We start from the raw sequence: 22,735 nt of genomic DNA on the forward strand, positions 1-22,735 counted from the left end.
TATTGCCAGACTTAGGCATTTAAAAAAAAAAAGATACGGCGCTTCCCGCGCTTTTTTTTTCTCTGTAGCAACGATATGGCGCTTCCTGCGCTTTCCCGCCGCTGCTACCGATAACAACGCTGTTTTACTGTGGTTTCCGTTTATTCACTGTTGGAGACTCGTTCCCGACGGAGGTCTAAACGCTGACCTGCTTGCCGCGCCGGCCGTCTCCCGAGTGTACCCTTCCAGTCCGTTATTGCTTGCCTCCGATTTCGCTGCCTGTCTCAGCTGTAGAGCCCGCCACTGGAGCCCCAGCCTGACGCCCAGGAAGGATTAGCACAGTACCTGCCACCAGCTTGGCCAGCTGGTGAAACCACAGTTTCTATTACTTCCTTGAGTCTTCTGGACGCTGGAGGAATCGATGTCCTTAAGGTGCTGCCGAATTGCAGGTAAGTCCGTTTCCACTTCGTCGCCACTGTAGTGTCCGTGTGTAGATAAAGACACTGAAGACAGGAGTTGGTTCATAGGTATTTACTAAGCAAGTCTGGCGGGGGGGTTCTAAAGGATATACACAATACACAGGCTTATATAGCCCAAGTGGCAATTACCGGCATTACGCACACCTGGGGCTCTTAAAGGCACATACACCCCAATTGCTCTTAAAGGCACATACACCACACCGGCTCGACTCGGCCTTCCAGAAAGGCCGCCGGCACAGCCCGGCCTAGCGTCTTCGGCCGCATCGATCAGCCGCCGGGAGCGCCGCTATCTTCCGCTCCCGCGGCAAGCACCGGCTCAGCCTGGCCTCCAGCTCCCGCTCCCGACTTCGGCCCCAACGGCCAGCGATGCAACGACCGGCAAACGTGATGACGTCACAACCCCGAGCGTGATGAGGTCATCACGCTCCCCACGGGACTGCGAGCTCATTCCTCGTGGAGCCTCCGCCGGAACAGGACCTGCGCCACGGTGCTCCTCAGTTGTATTGTCCCCATGCTTGAGTCTTGGAAATTGTTTGTCTGTAAGTATTTTAGGATGCTATAGATGATTAGCGTACACAGTATGTTGCAGAAAATGTTTAGTTGTAACTTTTCTCTGTCTAGCTGGTTAACTAGTAGCTGTATTTTGATACACTATGTACAGGGCTAATTTAAAGAGAATGCCTACCAGTTTGCTAAATGTATATTCGTTGCCAAATGTACTGTGTTGCCCAGGCATACCTAAATTTGTGTATACATATCAGTTATGCGTTTGTATACTAATCTGTGCTTCCATTTCTGTGTTGTATTTCAGTTTTACTATAAGAATCTTTCAATAAAGCGTTACAAGAAAAGTCAAGCCTTGTGATTTTATGGGAAGATATCAAGTTGTTCGCTACCTGTCTAGCTCTGCATAGGATCGCGTTGCGAGGGCAGAATAACCACTGTACTAGGCAGATACAGAAACCAAATATATCTCTACTAGGCTGATACAGAATTCATTTGCTTCTGTACTAGGTGGATACAGAATTCAGATACCTCTGTAGTAGGCTGATACAGAATTCAGATACCTCTGCACTAGGCTGATACAAAATTCAGATACCTCTGTAGTAGGCTGATACAGAATTCAGATACCGCTGCACTAGGCTGATACAGAATTCAGATACATCTGTACTAGGCAGATACAGAATTCAGATACCTCTGTACTAGGCAGATACAGAATTCAGATAACTCTGTACTAGGCTGAGACAGAATTCAGACAACTCTGTACTAGGCTGAGACAGAATTCAGCTACCTCTTCAGTAGGCTGACACAGATTTCAGATACCTCAGTACTAGGCTGATACAGAATTCAGATACCTCTGTACTAAGCTGATAAAGAATTCAGTTACATCGGTTTTGGCTGGCACAGAATTCAAATACCTCTGTACTAGGCAGATACAGAATTCAGATACCTCTGTAGTAGGCTGTTACAGAATTCAGTTAGCTCTGTACTAGGGCTGATACAGAATTCAGATAGCTCTGTACAAGGCTAATACATAATTCAGATACCCCTGTACTAGACTAATACAGAATTCAGATACCTCTGTAGTAGGCTGATACAGTATTCAGATACCCCCGTACTAAGCAGATACAGAATTCAGATACCTCTGTACTAGGCAGATACAGAATTCAGATGCCTCTGTACTAGGCTGATACAGAATTTAGATACCTCTGTACTAGGCAGATACAGAATTCAGATACATCTATACTAGGCTGATACAAAATTCTGATACCTCTGTACTAGACTGATACAGAATTCAGATACCTCTTTACTAGGCTTATACTGAATTCAGGTGCCTCTGCACTAGGCAGATACAGAATTCTGATAGCTCTGTACTAGGTAGATAAAGAATTCAGATATATCTGTTCTAGGTTAATACAGAATTCAGATACCTCTGTACTAGATAAATACAGAATTCAGATACCTCTGTACTAGGTTAATACAGAATTCAGATTCCTCTGTACTTGAGTGATATAGTATTCAAATACCTCTGTACTATATTAATACAGAATTCAGATACCTCTGTTCTAGGTTAATACCAAATTCAGATTACTCTGTACGAGGGTGATACAGAATTCAGATACCTCTGTACTAGGTTAGTACAGAATTCAGATATCTCTATACTAGGCTGATACAGAATTCATATACCCCTGTATTAGGCAGATACCGAATTCAGAAACCTCTGAGCTAGGCAGATACAGAATTCAGATACCTCTGTACTAGGCTGATACAGAATTCAAATACCTCTGTACTGGGCAGATATAGGATTCCTTTATCTCTGTACTAGGCAGATACATAATTCAGTTACCTCGGTTCTAGGCAGATTCAGAATTCAGTTACCTCGGTTCTAGGCTGATACAGAATTCAGAAAGCACTGTACCAGGCTGATACAGAATTCAGTTACCTCTGGACTAGGCAGATGCAGAACTAAAATACACCTGTACTAGTTTGATACAGAATTCAGTTACCTCTGTTCTAGGCAGATAGAGAACTCAAATAACCCTGTACTAAGCTGATACAGAACTCAAATACCACTGTACTAGGTAGATACAGAACTCAAATATCTCTGTACTAGGCTGATGCATAATTCATTTACCTCTGTACTAGGCTGATACAGAATTCAGTTACCTCTGTTCTATGCACATACAGAATTCAGTTAACTCTGTACTAGGCAGATACAGAACTCAAATAACCTTGTACTAGGCTGATACAGAACTCAAATACCACTGTACCAGGTAGATGCAGAACTCAAATATCTCTGTACTAGGCTGATACAGAATTCATTTGCTTCTGTACTAGGTGGATACAGAATTCAGATACCTCTGTAGTAGGCTGATATAGAATTCAGATACCTCTGCACTAGGCTGATACAGAATTCAGATACCTCTGTAGTAGGCTGATACAGAATTCAGATACCGCTGCACTAGGCTGATACAGAATTCAGATACATCTGTACTAGGCAGATACAGAATTCAGATACCTCTGTATTGGCAGATACAGAATTCAGATAACTCTGTACTAGGCTGAGACAGAATTCAGACAACTCTGTACTAGGCTGAGACAGAATTCAGCTACGTCTTTAGTAGGCTGACACAGATTTCAGATACCTCGGTACTAGGCTGATACAGAATTCAGATACCTCTGTACTAAGCTGATAAAGAATTCAGTTACATCGGTTTTGGCTGGCACAGAATTCAGATACCTCCGTACTAGGCAGATACAGAATTCAGATACCTCTGTAGTAGGCTGTTACAGAATTCAGTTAGCTCTGTACTAGGCTGATACAGAATTCAGATAGCTCTGTACAAGGCTAATACATAATTCAGATACCCCTGTACTAGACTAATACAGAATTCAGATACCCCTGTACTAGGCTGATACAGTATTCAGATACCCTCGTACTAAGCAGATACAGAATTCAGATACCTCTGTACTAGGCAGATACAGAATTCAGATACCTCTGTACTAGGCTGATACAGAATTCAGATACCTCTGTACTAGGCAGATACAGAATTCAGATACATCTATACTAGGCTGATACAAAATTCTGATACCTCTGTACTAGACTGATACAGAATTCAGATACCTCTTTACTAGGCTTATACTGAATTCAGATACCTCTGCACTAGGCAGATACAGAATTCTGATAGCTCTGTACTAGGTAGATAAAGAATTCAGATATATCTGTTCTAGGTTAATACAGACTTCAGATACCTCTGTACTAGGTTGATACAGAATTCAGATACCTCTGTACTAGCTAAATACAGAATTCAGATACCTCTGTACTAGGTTAATACAGAATTCAGATACCTCTGTACTTGGGTGATATAGTATTCAAATGCCTCTGTACTATATTAATACTGAATTCAGATACCTCTGTACTAGGTTAATACCAAATTCAGATTACTCTGTACGAGGGTGATACAGAATTCAGATACCTCTGTACTAGGTTAGTACAGAATTCAGATATCTCTATACTAGGCTGATACAGAATTCATATACCCCTGTATTAGGCAGATACCAAATTCAGAAACCTCTGAGCTAGGCAGATACAGAATTCAGATACCTCTGTACTAGGCTGATACAGAATTCAAATACCTCTGTACTGGGCAGATATAGAATTCCTTTATCTCTGTACTAGGCAGATACATAATTCAGTTACCTCGGTTCTAGGCAGATTCAGAATTCAGTTACCTCGGTTCTAGGCTGATACAGAATTCAGAAAGCACTGTACCAGGCTGGTACAGAATTCAGTTACCTCTGGACTAGGCAGATGCAGAACTAAAATACACCTGTATTAGTTTGATACAGAATTCAGTTACCTCTGTTCTAGGCAGACACAGAACTCAAATAACCCTGTACTAGGTAGATACAGAACTCAAATATCTCTGTACCAGGCTGATACATCATTCATTTACCTCTGTACTAGGCTGATACAGAATTCATATACCTGCGTACTAGGCTGTTACAGATTTCAGATAACTCTGTACTAGGCTGATACAGAAATCAGATATCTCTGTACTAGCCTAATAGAGAATTCAGGTATCCCTGTACTCGGCAGATACAGAATTCAGAGACCCCTGTACTATGCTGATACTGAATTCAGATACGTCTGTATTAGGCTGATACAGAATTCAGTTAAATCTGTACGAGGCTGACACAGAATTCAGATACCACTGTACTAGGCTGATACAGAATTCAGATAACTGCACTAGGATGTTACAGAATTCAGTTACCTCTGTACTAGGCTGCTACAGAATTCAGATAGCTCTGTACTAGGCTGATACAGAATTCAGGTACATCTGTACTAGGCTGATACAGAATTCAGATACATCTGTACTAGGCAGATACAGAATTCAGATAACTCTGTACTAGGCTGATACAGAATTCAAATACCACTGTACTAGGCAGATACAGAACTCAAATACCTCTGTACTAGACTGATACAGAATTCAGATACCTCTGTACTCGGCAGACACAAAATTCATATACCCCTGTACTAGGCTGATACAGAATTCAAATACCACTGTACTAGGCAGATACAGAACTCAAATACATCTGTACTAGACTGATACAGAATTCAGATACCTCTGTACTAGGCAGATACAGAATTAAGATAACTCTGTACTAGGCTGATACAGAATTCAGATACCTCTGCAATTGATGAATTCAGAATTCAGTTAACTCTGTTCTAGGCTGATGCAGTATTCAGTTACCTCTGTACTAGGCAGATACAGAACTAAAATCCTCCTATTCTAGGCTGATAAATAAGTCAGGGACCTCTCTTCTAGGCAGATAAAGAATTCAGTTACCTCTGTACTAGGCCGATACAGATTTCTGATACCTCTGTACTAGGCTGATACAGAATTCAGTTACATCTGTACAAGGCTGACACAGAATTCAGATACCTCTGTTCTAGGCTGATATAAATTCAGATATCTCTGTACTAGGCTGATACAGAATTCAGTTACATCTGTACTAGGCTGATACAGAATTCAGATACCTCTGTACTAGGCTGTTACAGAATTAAGTTAAGTCTGTACTTGGCTGATACAGAATTCAGATAGTTCTGTACTAGGTTAATACATAATTCAGGTACACCTGTACTAGACTAATACAGAATTCAGACACCCTTGTACTCGGCTGATACAGAATTCAGATACCTCTGTATTAGGCAGATACAGAATTCAGATGCACCTCTACTAGGTAGATAAAGAATTCAGATACATCTGCTCTAGGTTAATTACGAATTCAGATACCTCTGCACTAGGGTGCTACAGAAATCAGATACCTCTGTATTAGGGTGATACAGAATTCAGATACCTCTGTACTAGGTTAATACAGAATTCAGATACCCCTGTACCAGGCAGATACAGAATTCAGATACATCTGTACTAGGTTAATACAGAATTCAGATATCTCTGTATTGGTGAATACAGAATTCAGATACCTCTGTACTAGATTAATACAGAATTCAGACACCTCTGTTCTAGGTTAATAAAGAATTCAGTTACATATGTACTAGGCAGATACAGAATTCAGATACCTCTGCACTAGGTAGATAAAGAATTCAGATACCTCTGTACTAGGGAGATACAGAATTCAGATACCTCTGTAATAGGGTGATGCAGAATTCAGATACCTCTGTACTACACTAATACAGAATTCAGATACCTCTGTACTAGGTTAATGCAGAATTCAGATACCTCTGTACTAGGGTGAAATAGAATTCAGATACAATGTACTATATTAATACAGAATTCAGATACCTCTGTACTAGGTTAATACCAAATTCTGATTCCTCTGTACGAGGGTGATACAGAATTCAGATACCTCTGTACTGGGTTAATACAGATTCAAATACCTCTATACTAGGCTGATGCAGAATTCATATGCCCCTGTACTAGGCAGATACCAAATTTAGATACCTCTGTGCTAGGCAGATACAGAATACAGAAACGTGTGTACTAGGCAGGTACAGAATTCAGTTACCTCTGTAGTAGGCAGATACAGAACTCAAATAACCCTGTACTAGGCTGATACAGAACTCAAATACGACTGCACTAGGTAGATATAGAACTCAAATACCTCTGTGCTAGGCTGATACATAATTCATTTACCTCTGTACTAGGCAGATACAGAATTCAGATACCTCTGTACTAGGCTGATACAGAATTCAGATACCTCTGTACTAGGCTGTTACAGAATTCAGCTAACTCTCTACTAGGCTGATGCAGAATTCAGATATCTCTGTACTAGCCTGACACAGAATTCAGGTATTCCTGTACTAGGCTGATACAGAATTCAGATACCTCTGTACTAGGCAGATACAGGATTCAGATACATTTATACTAGGCTGATACAAAATTCTGATACCTCTGTACTAGACTGATACATAATTCAGATACCTCTTTACTAGGCTTATACTGAATTCAGGTACCTCTGCACTAGGCAGATACAGAATTCTGATAGCTCTGTACTAGGTAGATAAAGAATTCAGATATATCTGTTCTAGGTTAATACAGAATTCAGGCACCTCTGTACTAGTTTGATACAGAATTCAGATACCTCTGTACTAGATAAATACAGAATTCAGATACCTCTGTACTAGGTTAATACAGAATTCAGATACCTCTGTACTTGGGTGATATAGTATTCAAATACCTCTGTACTATATTAATACAGAATTCAGATACCTCTGTACTAGGTTAATACCAAATTCAGATTACTCTGTACGAGGGTGATACAGAATTCAGATACCTCTGTACTAGGTTAGTACAGAATTCAGATATCTCTATACTAGGCTGATACAGAATTCATATACCCCTGTATTAGGCAGATACCGAATTCAGAAACCTCTGAGCTAGGCAGATACAGAATTCAGATACCTCTGTACTAGGCTGATACATAATTCAAATACCTCTGTACTGGGCAGATATAGAATTCCTTTATCTCTGTACTAGGCAGATACATAATTCAGTTACCTCGGTTCTTGGCAGATTCAGAATTCAGTTACCTCGGTTCTAGGCTGATACAGATTTAAGTTACGTTACCCTGTTCCTGGGACTAGGGACAGGGTCACTGGCAAGGCTTGAGAAGCTAAGTAGAGCCAGGCCTGGCCAGGCCTGGTTAGTACCTGGAGGGGTGACCATCAGGGAAAACCAGGTGCAGAAGGTCACGGAAGGAACCCAGAGGAGGGGCGGTTGGTGAGAAGGTCACAGGAAGGAGGAGCAGCTGGTGAGCAGGTCCGGGCGTTGGGCTGAAGATTGCCGGACAGGAGGAATGGTGGAAATGGAATGGCGGCGTGCACCGACGCAGCAGCTTTGCTTCTCCCAGTCATGGGAGCTTGCAAGATCACATTTCGTTGCTCATGTACTTGTGCAATGACAATAAAGTTGAGTTATAATTATATATTATATACTAGGCTGATACAGAATTCAGATACCACTGTACCAGGCTGATACAGAATTCAGTTACCTCTGTTCTAGGCAGATACAGAACTCAAATAACCCTGTACTAAGCTGATACAGAACTCAAATACCACTGTACTAGGTAGATACAGAACTCAAATATCTCTGTACTAGGCTGATACATAATTCATTTACCTCTGTTCTATGCACATACAGAATTCAGTTAACTCTGTACTAGGCAGATACAGAACTCAAATAACCCTGTACTAGGCTGATACAGAACTCAAATACCACTGTACCAGGTAGATGCAGAACTCAAATATCTCTATACTAGGCTGATACAGAATTATTTTACCTCTGTACTAGGCTGATACAGAATTCATATACCTGCGTACTAGGCTGTTACAGATTTCAGATAACTCTGTACTAGGCTGATACAGAAATCAGATATCTCTGTACTAGCCTAATAGAGAATTCAGGTATCCCTGTACTAGGCAGATACAGAATTCAGAGACCCCTGTACTATGCTGATACTGAATTCAGATACGTCTGTATTAGGCTGATACAGAATTCAGTTACATCTGTACGAGGCTGACACAGAATTCAGGTACCACTGTACTAGGCTGATACAGAATTCAGATAACTCTGTACTAGGATGTTACAGAATTCAGTTACCTCTGTACTAGGCTGCTACAGAATTCCGATAGCTCTGTACTAGGCTGATACAGAATTCAGATACATCTGTACTAGGCTGATACAGAATTCAGATACATCTGTACTAGGCAGATACAGAATTCAGATACCTCTGTACGAGGCGGATACAGAATTCAAATACCACTGTACTAGGCAGATACAGAACTCAAATACCTCTGTACTAGACTGATACAGAATTCAGATACCTCTGTACTAGGCAGACACAAAATTCATATACCCCTGTACTAGGCTGATACAGAATTCAAATACCACTGTACTAGGCAGATGCAGAACTCAAATACATCTGTACTAGACTGATACAGAATTCAGATACCTCTGTACTAGGCGGATACAGAATTCAGATATCTCTGTACGAGGCTGTTACAGAATTCAGCTCCCTCTGTACTAGGCTGATGAAGATTTCTGATACGTCTGTACTAGGCTGATACAGAATTCAGATACCTCTGTAATTGGCGAATTCAGAATTCAGTTAACTCTGTTCTAGGCTGATGCAGTATTCAGTTACCTCTGTGCTAGGCAGATACAGAACTAAAATCCTCCTATTCTAGGCTGATAAATAAGTCAGGGACCTCTCTTCTAGGCAGATAAATAATTCAGTTACCTCTGTACTAGGCCGATACAGATTTCTGATACCTCTGTACTAGGCTGATACAGAATTCAGTTACATCTGTACAAGGCTGACACAGAATTCAGATACCTCTGTTCTCGGCTGATATAAATTCAGATATCTCTGTACTAGGCTGATACAGAATTCAGTTACATCTGTACTAGGCTGACACAGAATTCAGATACCTCTGTACTAGGCTGATACAGAATTCAGATACCTCTGTACTAGGCTGTTACAGAATTAAGTTAAGTCTGTACTTGGCTGATACAGAATTCAGATAGTTCTGTACTAGGTTAATACATAATTCAGATACACCTGTACTAGACTAATACAGAATTCAGACACCCTTGTACTCGGCTGGTACAGAATTCAGATACATCTGTACTAGGCTGATACAGAATTCAAATACCTCTGTACTAGGCTGATAGATAATTCAGATACCCCTGTACTAGGCTGATACAGAATTCAGCTACCTCTGTATTAGGCAGATACAGAATTCAGATACATCTCTACTAGGTAGATAAAGAATTCAGATACATCTGCTCTAGGTTAATTACGAATTCAGATACCTCTGCACTAGGGTGATACAGAATTCAGATACCTCTGTATTAGGGTGATACAGAATTCAGATACCTCTGTACTAGGTTAATACAGAATTCAGATACCCCTGTACCAGGCAGATACAGAATTCAGAAACATCTGTACTAGGTTAATACAGAATTCAGATAACTCTGTACTAGGTGAATACAGAATTCAAATACCTCTGTACTAGGTTAATACAGAATTCAGACACCTCTGTTCTAGGTTAATAAAGAATTCAGTTACATATGTACTAGGCAGATACAGAATTCAGATACCTCTGTACTAGGTAGATAAAAAATTCAGATACCTCTGTACTAGGGAGATACAGAATTCAGATACCTCTGTAATAAGGTGATACAGAATTCAGATACCTCTGTACTACACTAATACAGAATTCAGATACCTCTGTACTAGGTTAATGCAGAATTCAGATACCTCTGTACTAGGGTGAAATAGAATTCAGATACACTGTACTATATTAATACAGAATTCAGATACCTCTGTACTAGGTTAATAACAAATTCTGATACCTCTGTACGAGGGTGATACAGAATTCAGATACCTCTGTACTAGGTTAATACAGATTCAAATACCTCTATACTAGGCTGATACAGAATTCATATGCCCCTGTATTGGTAGATACCGAATTTAGATACCTCTGTGCTAGGCAGATACAGAATACAGATACGTGTGTACTAGGCAGATACAGAATTCAGTTACCTCTGTACTAGGCAGATACAGGATTCAGATACATTTATACTAGGCTGATACAAAATTCTGATACCTCTGTACTAGACTGATACATAATTCAGATACCTCTTTACTAGGCTTATACTGAATTCAGGTACCTCTGCACTAGGCAGATACAGAATTCTGATAGCTCTGTACTAGGTAGATAAAGAATTCAGATATATCTGTTCTAGGTTAATACAGAATTCAGGCACCTCTGTACTAGTTTGATACAGAATTCAGATACCTCTGTACTAGATAAATACAGAATTCAGATACCTCTGTACTAGGTTAATACAGAATTCAGATACCTCTGTACTTGGGTGATATAGTATTCAAATACCTCTGTACTATATTAATACAGAATTCAGATACCTCTGTACTAGGTTAATACCAAATTCAGATTACTCTGTACGAGGGTGATACAGAATTCAGATACCTCTGTACTAGGTTAGTACAGAATTCAGATATCTCTATACTAGGCTGATACAGAATTCATATACCCCTGTATTAGGCAGATACCGAATTCAGAAACCTCTGAGCTAGGCAGATACAGAATTCAGATACCTCTGTACTAGGCTGATACATAATTCAAATACCTCTGTACTGGGCAGATATAGAATTCCTTTATCTCTGTACTAGGCAGATACATAATTCAGTTACCTCGGTTCTTGGCAGATTCAGAATTCAGTTACCTCGGTTCTAGGCTGATACAGATTTAAGTTACGTTACCCTGTTCCTGGGACTAGGGACAGGGTCACTGGCAAGGCTTGAGAAGCTAAGTAGAGCCAGGCCTGGCCAGGCCTGGTTAGTACCTGGAGGGGTGACCATCAGGGAAAACCAGGTGCAGAAGGTCACGGAAGGAACCCAGAGGAGGGGCGGTTGGTGAGAAGGTCACAGGAAGGAGGAGCAGCTGGTGAGCAGGTCCGGGCGTTGGGCTGAAGATTGCCGGACAGGAGGAATGGTGGAAATGGAATGGCGGCGTGCACCGACGCAGCAGCTTTGCTTCTCCCAGTCATGGGAGCTTGCAAGATCACATTTCGTTGCTCATGTACTTGTGCAATGACAATAAAGTTGAGTTATAATTATATATTATATACTAGGCTGATACAGAATTCAGATACCACTGTACCAGGCTGATACAGAATTCAGTTACCTCTGTTCTAGGCAGATACAGAACTCAAATAACCCTGTACTAAGCTGATACAGAACTCAAATACCACTGTACTAGGTAGATACAGAACTCAAATATCTCTGTACTAGGCTGATACATAATTCATTTACCTCTGTTCTATGCACATACAGAATTCAGTTAACTCTGTACTAGGCAGATACAGAACTCAAATAACCCTGTACTAGGCTGATACAGAACTCAAATACCACTGTACCAGGTAGATGCAGAACTCAAATATCTCTATACTAGGCTGATACAGAATTATTTTACCTCTGTACTAGGCTGATACAGAATTCATATACCTGCGTACTAGGCTGTTACAGATTTCAGATAACTCTGTACTAGGCTGATACAGAAATCAGATATCTCTGTACTAGCCTAATAGAGAATTCAGGTATCCCTGTACTAGGCAGATACAGAATTCAGAGACCCCTGTACTATGCTGATACTGAATTCAGATACGTCTGTATTAGGCTGATACAGAATTCAGTTACATCTGTACGAGGCTGACACAGAATTCAGGTACCACTGTACTAGGCTGATACAGAATTCAGATAACTCTGTACTAGGATGTTACAGAATTCAGTTACCTCTGTACTAGGCTGCTACAGAATTCCGATAGCTCTGTACTAGGCTGATACAGAATTCAGATACATCTGTACTAGGCTGATACAGAATTCAGATACATCTGTACTAGGCAGATACAGAATTCAGATACCTCTGTACGAGGCGGATACAGAATTCAAATACCACTGTACTAGGCAGATACAGAACTCAAATACCTCTGTACTAGACTGATACAGAATTCAGATACCTCTGTACTAGGCAGACACAAAATTCATATACCCCTGTACTAGGCTGATACAGAATTCAAATACCACTGTACTAGGCAGATGCAGAACTCAAATACATCTGTACTAGACTGATACAGAATTCAGATACCTCTGTACTAGGCGGATACAGAATTCAGATATCTCTGTACGAGGCTGTTACAGAATTCAGCTCCCTCTGTACTAGGCTGATGAAGATTTCTGATACGTCTGTACTAGGCTGATACAGAATTCAGATACCTCTGTAATTGGCGAATTCAGAATTCAGTTAACTCTGTTCTAGGCTGATGCAGTATTCAGTTACCTCTGTGCTAGGCAGATACAGAACTAAAATCCTCCTATTCTAGGCTGATAAATAAGTCAGGGACCTCTCTTCTAGGCAGATAAATAATTCAGTTACCTCTGTACTAGGCCGATACAGATTTCTGATACCTCTGTACTAGGCTGATACAGAATTCAGTTACATCTGTACAAGGCTGACACAGAATTCAGATACCTCTGTTCTCGGCTGATATAAATTCAGATATCTCTGTACTAGGCTGATACAGAATTCAGTTACATCTGTACTAGGCTGACACAGAATTCAGATACCTCTGTACTAGGCTGATACAGAATTCAGATACCTCTGTACTAGGCTGTTACAGAATTAAGTTAAGTCTGTACTTGGCTGATACAGAATTCAGATAGTTCTGTACTAGGTTAATACATAATTCAGATACACCTGTACTAGACTAATACAGAATTCAGACACCCTTGTACTCGGCTGGTACAGAATTCAGATACATCTGTACTAGGCTGATACAGAATTCAAATACCTCTGTACTAGGCTGATAGATAATTCAGATACCCCTGTACTAGGCTGATACAGAATTCAGCTACCTCTGTATTAGGCAGATACAGAATTCAGATACATCTCTACTAGGTAGATAAAGAATTCAGATACATCTGCTCTAGGTTAATTACGAATTCAGATACCTCTGCACTAGGGTGATACAGAATTCAGATACCTCTGTATTAGGGTGATACAGAATTCAGATACCTCTGTACTAGGTTAATACAGAATTCAGATACCCCTGTACCAGGCAGATACAGAATTCAGAAACATCTGTACTAGGTTAATACAGAATTCAGATAACTCTGTACTAGGTGAATACAGAATTCAAATACCTCTGTACTAGGTTAATACAGAATTCAGACACCTCTGTTCTAGGTTAATAAAGAATTCAGTTACATATGTACTAGGCAGATACAGAATTCAGATACCTCTGTACTAGGTAGATAAAAAATTCAGATACCTCTGTACTAGGGAGATACAGAATTCAGATACCTCTGTAATAAGGTGATACAGAATTCAGATACCTCTGTACTACACTAATACAGAATTCAGATACCTCTGTACTAGGTTAATGCAGAATTCAGATACCTCTGTACTAGGGTGAAATAGAATTCAGATACACTGTACTATATTAATACAGAATTCAGATACCTCTGTACTAGGTTAATAACAAATTCTGATACCTCTGTACGAGGGTGATACAGAATTCAGATACCTCTGTACTAGGTTAATACAGATTCAAATACCTCTATACTAGGCTGATACAGAATTCATATGCCCCTGTATTGGTAGATACCGAATTTAGATACCTCTGTGCTAGGCAGATACAGAATACAGATACGTGTGTACTAGGCAGATACAGAATTCAGTTACCTCTGTACTAGGCAGATACAGAACTCAAATAACCCTGTACTCGGCTGATACAGAACTCAAATACGACAGCACTAGGTAGATATAGAACTCAGATACCTCTGTACTAGGCTGATACATAATTCATTTACCTCTGTACTAGGCAGATGCAGAATTCAGATACCTCTGTACTAGGCTGATACAGAATTCAGATACCTCTGTACTAGGCTGTTACAGAATTCAGCTAAATTTCTACTAGGCTGATACAGAATTCAGATATCTCTGTACTAGCCTGACACAGATTTCAGGTATTCCTGTACTAGGCTGATACAGAATTCAGATACCCCTGTACTAGGCTGATACTGAATTCAGATACCTCTCTACTAGACAGATACAGAATTCATATACCCCTGCATTAAGCAGATACAGAATTCAGACACCTCTGTTCTAGGCAGATACAGAATTCAGTTACCTCTGTACTAGGTGGATAAAGAACTCAAATACCCCTGTACTATGCTGTTACAGAATTCAGTTACCTCTGTTCTACGCAGATACAGAATTCAGTTATCTCTGTACTAGGTGGATACAGAACTCAAATACCCCTGTACTAGGCAGATACAGTATTCAGATACGTCTGCACTAGGCAGATACAGAATTAATTTTCCCCTGTTCTCGGTAGATACGAAACACAAATACCCCTGTACAATGCAGACACAGAGCTCAAATACCACTGTACCAGGCAGACACAGAACTCAAATACATCTGTACTAGGCTGATACAGAATTCCCATACCTCTGTACTAGGCTGATACAGAATTCAGATACATATGTACTAGGCGGATACAGAATTCAGATACCTCTGTACTAGGCTGATACAAAATTCAGATACCTCTGCACTAGGCTGATACAGAATTCAGATACCTCTGTAGTAGGCTGATACAGAATTCAGTTACCTCTGGACTAGGCAGGTACAGAACTAAAATACTCCTGTACTAGGCTGATACAAAATTTAGTTACCTTTGTTCTAGGCAGATACAGAATTCAGTTACCTCTGTACTAGGCAGATACAAAACTCAAATAACCCTGTACTAGACTGATACAGAACTCAAATACGACTTTACTAGGTAGATATAGAACTCAAATACCTCTGTACTAGGCTGATACAGAATTCATTTACCTCTGTACTGGGCGGATACAGAATTCAGATACCTCAGAACTAGGCTGACACAGAATTCAGATACCTCTGTACTAGGCTGTTCCAGAATTCAGCTAACTCTGTACTAGGCTGATACAGAATTCAGATATCTCTGTACTAGCCTGACACAGAATTCAGATATTCCTGTACTAGGCTGATACAGAATTCAGATATCCCTGTACTAGGCTGCTACTGAGTTCAGATACATCTGTACTAGGCTGATACAGAATTCAGATAACTCTGTACTCGGCTAATGCAGATTTCATATAACTCTGTACAAGGCTGATACAGATTTCAGCTACTTCTGTACTAGGCTGATACAGGATTCAGATACCCCTGTACTAGGCTGATACAGAATTCAGATACCTCTCTACTAGACAGACACAGAATTCAGACACCCCTGTATTAAGCAGATACAGAATTCAGACACCTCTGTACTAGGCAGGTACAGAATTCAGGTATGTCTGTAGTAGGCTGAGAGAATTCAAACGCCTCTGTACTAGGCTGATAAATAATCCAAATACCTCTGTACTTGGCAGATACAGAATTCAGTTATCTCTGCGATAGGCTGATACATAATTCAGTTACAAAGATTCTAGGCAGATTCAGAATTCAGTTACTTATGTTCTAGGCAGATACAGAATTCAGTTACCTCTGTAATAGGCAGATTCAGAATTCAGTTAATTCTGTTCTAGGCAGATACAGAATTCAGTTACCTCTGTACAATGCAGATACAGAACTCAAATACTTCTGTACTAGGCTGATACAGAATTCAGTTACCACTGTTCTAGGCAGATACAGGATTCAGTTATGTCTGTACTAGGCAGATACAGAACACAAATACCCCTGTACTAGGCTGATACAGAATTCAGCTCCCTCTGTACTAGGCTGATACAGAATTCAGATACCACTGTACTAGACAGATACAGAACTCAAATACCTCTGTACCAGGCTGATACAGAATTCAGAAAACTCTGTACTAGGCTGAAACAGAATTCAGATATCCCTGTACTAGGCTGATACTGAATTCAGATACATCTGTCCTAGGCAGATAAAGAATTAAGTGTCCTCTGTTCTAGGCAGATACAGAACACAAATACCCATTTACAAGGCAGACACAGAACGCAAATACCACTGTACTAGGCAGATACAGAAATCAAATACATCTGTACTAGGCTGATACAGAATTCAGATACCTCTGTACTAGCTTGATGCAGAATTCAGCTACCTCTGTATTAGGCTGATACAGAATTCAGATACCTCTGTACGAGGCAGATTCAGAATTCAGTTCACTCTGTTCTAGGCAGATACAGAATTAAGTTACCTCTGTACTAGGCAGATACAGAACTATAATCCTCCTTTACTAGGCTGATGCAGAATTCAGGTAACTCTGTACTAGGCAGATACAGAACTCAAATACCCCTGTACTCGGCTGTTACAGAACTCAAATACCACTGTACTAGGCAGATACAGAAATCAAATACCTCTCTACTAGGCTCATACAGAATTCATTTACCTCTGTACTAGGCTGATACATAATTCAGATATCTCTGTACTAGTCTGATACAGAATTTAGATATCCATGTACTATGCTGATACAGAATTCAGATATCCCTGTTCTAGGCTGATACTGAATTCAGATTCGTCTATACTAGGCAGATACAGAATTAAGTTTCCTCCATTCTAGGCAGATACAAAACACAAATACCCCTGTAAAAGCCAGATACAGAACTCAAAAGCACTCTACTAGGCAGATACAGAAATCAAATACATCTGTACTAGGCTGATACAGAATTCATTTACCTCTGTACCAGCTGGATACAGAATTTAGATACCTCTGTACTAGGCAAATACAGAATTCAGATACCTGTGTACTAGCCTGATGCAGATTTCAGCTACCTCTGTACTAGGCTGATACAGAATTCAGCTCCCTCTGTACTAGGCTGACACAGAATTCTGATACCTCTGTACTAGGCCGATACAGAATTCAGCTACCTCTGTATTGGCTGATACAGAAATCAGATACCTCTGTACTAGGCTGATACAGAATTCTGATACCTCTGTACTAGGCCGATACATAATTCAGCTACCTCTGTATTGGCTGATACAGAAATGAGATACCTCTGTACTAGGCTGATACAGAATTCAGATACCTCTGTACTAGGCTGATACAGAATTCAGATACCTCTGTACTAGGCAGATTCAGAATTCAGTTAACTCTGTTCTAGGCAGATACAGAATTAAATTACCTCTGTATTCGGCAGATACAGAACTAAAATCCTCCTATACTAGGCTGATACAGAATTCAGGTACCTCTGTTCTAGGCAGATACAGAATACAGTTACCTCTGTATTAGGCAAATACAGAACTCAAATACCCCTGTACTCGGCTGTTACAGAACTCAAATACCACTGTACTAGGCAGATACAGAAATAAATACCTCTCTACTAGGCTGTTACAGAAATCATTTACCTCTGTACTAGGCTGATACAGAATTCAGATATCCCTGTACTATGCTGATAAAGAATTCAGATACCCCTGTTCTAGGCTGATACTGAATTCAGATTTGTCTGTACTAGGCAGATATGGAATTAAGTTTACTCTGTTCTTGGCAGATACAAAACACAAATAGCCCTGTACAAGCCAGATACAGAAATCAAATACCACTCTACTAGGCAGATACAGAACCCAAATACATCTGTACTAGACTGATGCAGAATTCAATTACATCTCTACTAGTCTGATACAGAATTCAGATACCCCTGTACTGGACTGATACAGAACTCAGATACCTCTGTACTAGGTAGATAAAGAATTCAGATGCCTCTGTTCTAGGTTAATACAGAATTCAGAAACTTCTGTACTAGGTTAATACAGAATTCAGATACCACTGTACTAGGTTAATACAGAATTCAAACACCTCTGTACTAGGTTAATAAAGAATTCAGTTAACTATGTACTAAGCAGATACAGAATTCAGATATCTCTGTACTAGGCAGATATAGAAATCAGATAGCTCTGTACTGGGTAGATAAAGAATTCAGTTACATCTGTTCTAGGTTAAAATAGAATTCAGATACCTCTGTACTAGGGTGATACAGAGTTCAGGTAACTCTGTACTAGATAAATACAGAATTCAGATACCTCAGTACTAGGGTGATATAAAATTCAGATACTTCTGTACTATATTAATGCAGAATTCAGATGCCTCTGTACTAGGTTAATACCAAATTCAGATTCCTCTGTACTAGGCTGATACAGAATTCAGATACCCCTGTACTAGGCTGATACTGAATTCAGATACGTCTGTATTAGGCTGATACAGAATTCAGATACCTCTGTACCAGGCCGATACAGAATTAAGATAATTCTGCACTAGGCTGATACAGAATTCAGCTCCCTCTGTACTAGGGTGACACAGAACTCTGATACCTCTGTACTAGGCCGATACAGAATTCAGCTACCTCTGTATTGGCTGATAAAGAAATCAGATACCTCTGTACTAGGCTGATACAAAATTCTGATACCTCTGTACTAGGCCGATACATAATTCAGCTACCTCTGTATTGGCTGATACAGAAATGAGATACCTCTGTACTAGGCTGATACAGAATTCAGATACCTCTGTACTAGGCTGATACAGAATTCAGATACCTCTGTACTAGGGTGATATAAAATTCAGATACTTCTGTACTATATTAATGCAGAATTCAGATACCTCTGTACTAGGTTAATACCAAATTCAGATTCCTCTGTACTAGGCTGATACAGAATTCAGATACCCCTGTACTAGGCTGATACTGAATTCAGATACGTCTGTATTAGGCTGATACAGAATTCAGATACCTCTGTACTAGGCCGATACAGAATTAAGATGATTCTGCACTAGGCTGATACAGAATTCAGCTACCTCTTTAGTAGGCTGATACAGATTTCAGATTCCTCTGTACTAAGCTGATACAGAATCCAGATACCTCTGTACTAGGCTGATACAGATTTCAGTTACAGCTGTACTCGGCTGACATAGAATTCAGAAAGCTCTGTACTAGGCTGATACAGAATTCAGATACATCTGTACTAGGCTGATACAGAATTCACATAGCTCTGTACTAGGCTAATACATAATTCAGATACCCCTGTACTAGACTAATACGGAATTCAGATACCTCTGAACTAGGCTGATACAGAATTCAGATACATCTGTACTAGGTTAATACAGAATTCAGATACCTCTGTATTTGGGTGATACAAAATTCAGATACCTCTGTACTATATTAATACAGAATTCAGGTACCTCTGTAGTAGGTTAATACCAAATTCAGATTCCTCTGTACGAGGGTGATACAGAATTCAGATACCTCTGTACTAGGTTAGTACATAATTCAGATACCTCTATAATAGGCTGATACAGAATTCATATACACCTGTACTAGGCAGATACTGAATTCAGATACTTCTGTGCTAGGCAGATACAGAATTCAGATAGCTCTATACTAGGCTTATACAGAATTCAAATATCATTCTACTGGGCAGATATAGAATTCAGTTATCTCTGTACTAGGCAGATACATAATTCAGTTACCCTGGTTCTAGGCAGATACAGAATTCAGTCACCTCTGTACTAGGCAGATTCTGAATTCAGTTACCTCTGTACTATGCAGATACAGAACTCATATACCCCTGTACTAGGCTGATACAGAACTCAAATACCACTGTACTAGGTAGATACAGAACACAAATACCTCTGTACTAGGCTGATACAGAATTCATTTACATCTGTACTAGGCTGATACAATATTCAGATACCTCTGTACTAGGCTGATACAGAATTCATATATCTCTGTACTAGGCTGTTACAAAATTCAGATAACTCTGTACTAGGCTGATACAGAAATTAGATATCTCTGTAATAGCCTGATAGAGAATTCAGGTATCCCTGTACAAGGCTGATACAGAATTGAGATACCCCTGTACTAGGCTGATACTGAATTCAGATACGTCTGTATTAGGCTGATACAGAATTCAGATACCTCTGTACTAGGCCGATACAGAATTCAGATAATTCTGCACTACGCTGATACAGAATTCAGCTACATCTTTAGTAGGCTGATCCAGATTTCAGATTCCTCTGTACTAAGCTGATACAGAATTCAGATACCTCTGTACTAGGCTGATACATAATTCAGGTACCTCTATAATAGGCTGATACAGAATTCATATACACCTGTACTAGGCAGATACTGAATTCAGATACTTCTGTGCTAGGCAGATACAGAATTCAGATAGTTCTATACAAGGCTTATACAGAATTCAAATATCATTCTACTGGGCAGATATAGAATTCAGTTATCTCTGTACTAGGCAGATACATAATTCAGTTACCTTGGTTCTAGGCAGATACAGAATTCAGTCACCTCTGTACTAGGCAGATTCTGAATTCAGTTACCTCTGTACTATGCAGATACAGAACTCATATACCCCTGTACTAGGCTGATACAGAACTCAAATACCACTGTACTAGGTAGATACAGAACTCAAATACCTCTGTACTAGGCTGATACAGAATTCATTTACATCTGTACTAGGCTGATACAATATTCAGATACCTCTGTACTAGGCTGATACAGAATTCATATGTCTCTGTACTAGGCTGTTACAAAATTCAGATAACTCTGTACTAGGCTGATACAGAAATTAGATATCTCTGTAATAGCCTGATAGAGAATTCAGGTATCCCTGTACAAGGCTGATACAGAATTGAGATACCCCTGTACTAGGCTAATACTGAATTCAGATACGTCTGTATTAGGCTGATACAGAATTCAGATACCTCTGTACTAGGCCGATACAGAATTCAGATAATTCTGCACTAGGCTGATACAGAATTCAGCTACATCTTTAGTAGGCTGATACAGATTTCAGATTCCTCTGTACTAAGCTGATACAGAATTCAGATACCTCTGTACTAGGCTGATACAGATTTCAGTTACAGCTGTACTCGGCTGACACAGAATTCAGATACCTCTGTACTAGGCTGATACAGAATTCAGATACCTCTGTTCTAGGCTGATAAAGAATTCAGATACCTCTGTTCTAGGCTGATACAAAATTCAGATACCTCTGCACTAGGCTGATACAGAATTCAGATACCTCTGTAGTAGGCTGATACAGAATTCAGTTACCTCTGTACTAGGCAGGTACAGAACTAAAATATTCCTGTACTAGGCTGATACAAAATTTAGTTACCTTTGTTCTCGGCAGATACAGAATTCAGTTACCTCTGTACTAGGCAGATACAGAACTCAAATAACCCTGTACTAGACTGATACAGAACTCAAATACGACTTTACTAGGTAGATATAGAACTCAAATACCTCAGTACTAGGCTGATACAGAATTCATTTACCTCTGTACTGGGCGGATACAGAATTCAGATACCTCAGAACTAGGCTGATACAGAATTCAGATACCTCTGTACTAGGCTGTTACAGAATTCAGCTAACTCTGTACTAGGCTGATACAGAATTCAGATATCTCTGTACTAGCCTGACACAGAATTCAGATATTCCTGTACTAGGCTGATACAGAATTCAGATGTCCCTGTACTAGGCTGCTACTGAATTCAGATACATCTGTACTAGGCTGATACAGAATTCAGATAACTCTGTACTAGGCTAATGCAGATTTCATATAACTCTGTACAAGGCTGATACAGAATTCAGCTACTTCTGTACTAGGCTGATACAGGATTCAGATACCCCTGTACTAGGCTGATACAGAATTCAGATACCTCTCTACTAGACAGACACAGAAT

The sequence above is a fragment of the Somniosus microcephalus genome, chromosome 8 (genome assembly GCF_052327205.1).
Source record: "Somniosus microcephalus isolate GS21.2 chromosome 8, FLI_Smic_1.0, whole genome shotgun sequence".
NCBI classification, from domain to species: Eukaryota; Metazoa; Chordata; class Chondrichthyes; order Squaliformes; family Somniosidae; genus Somniosus; species Somniosus microcephalus.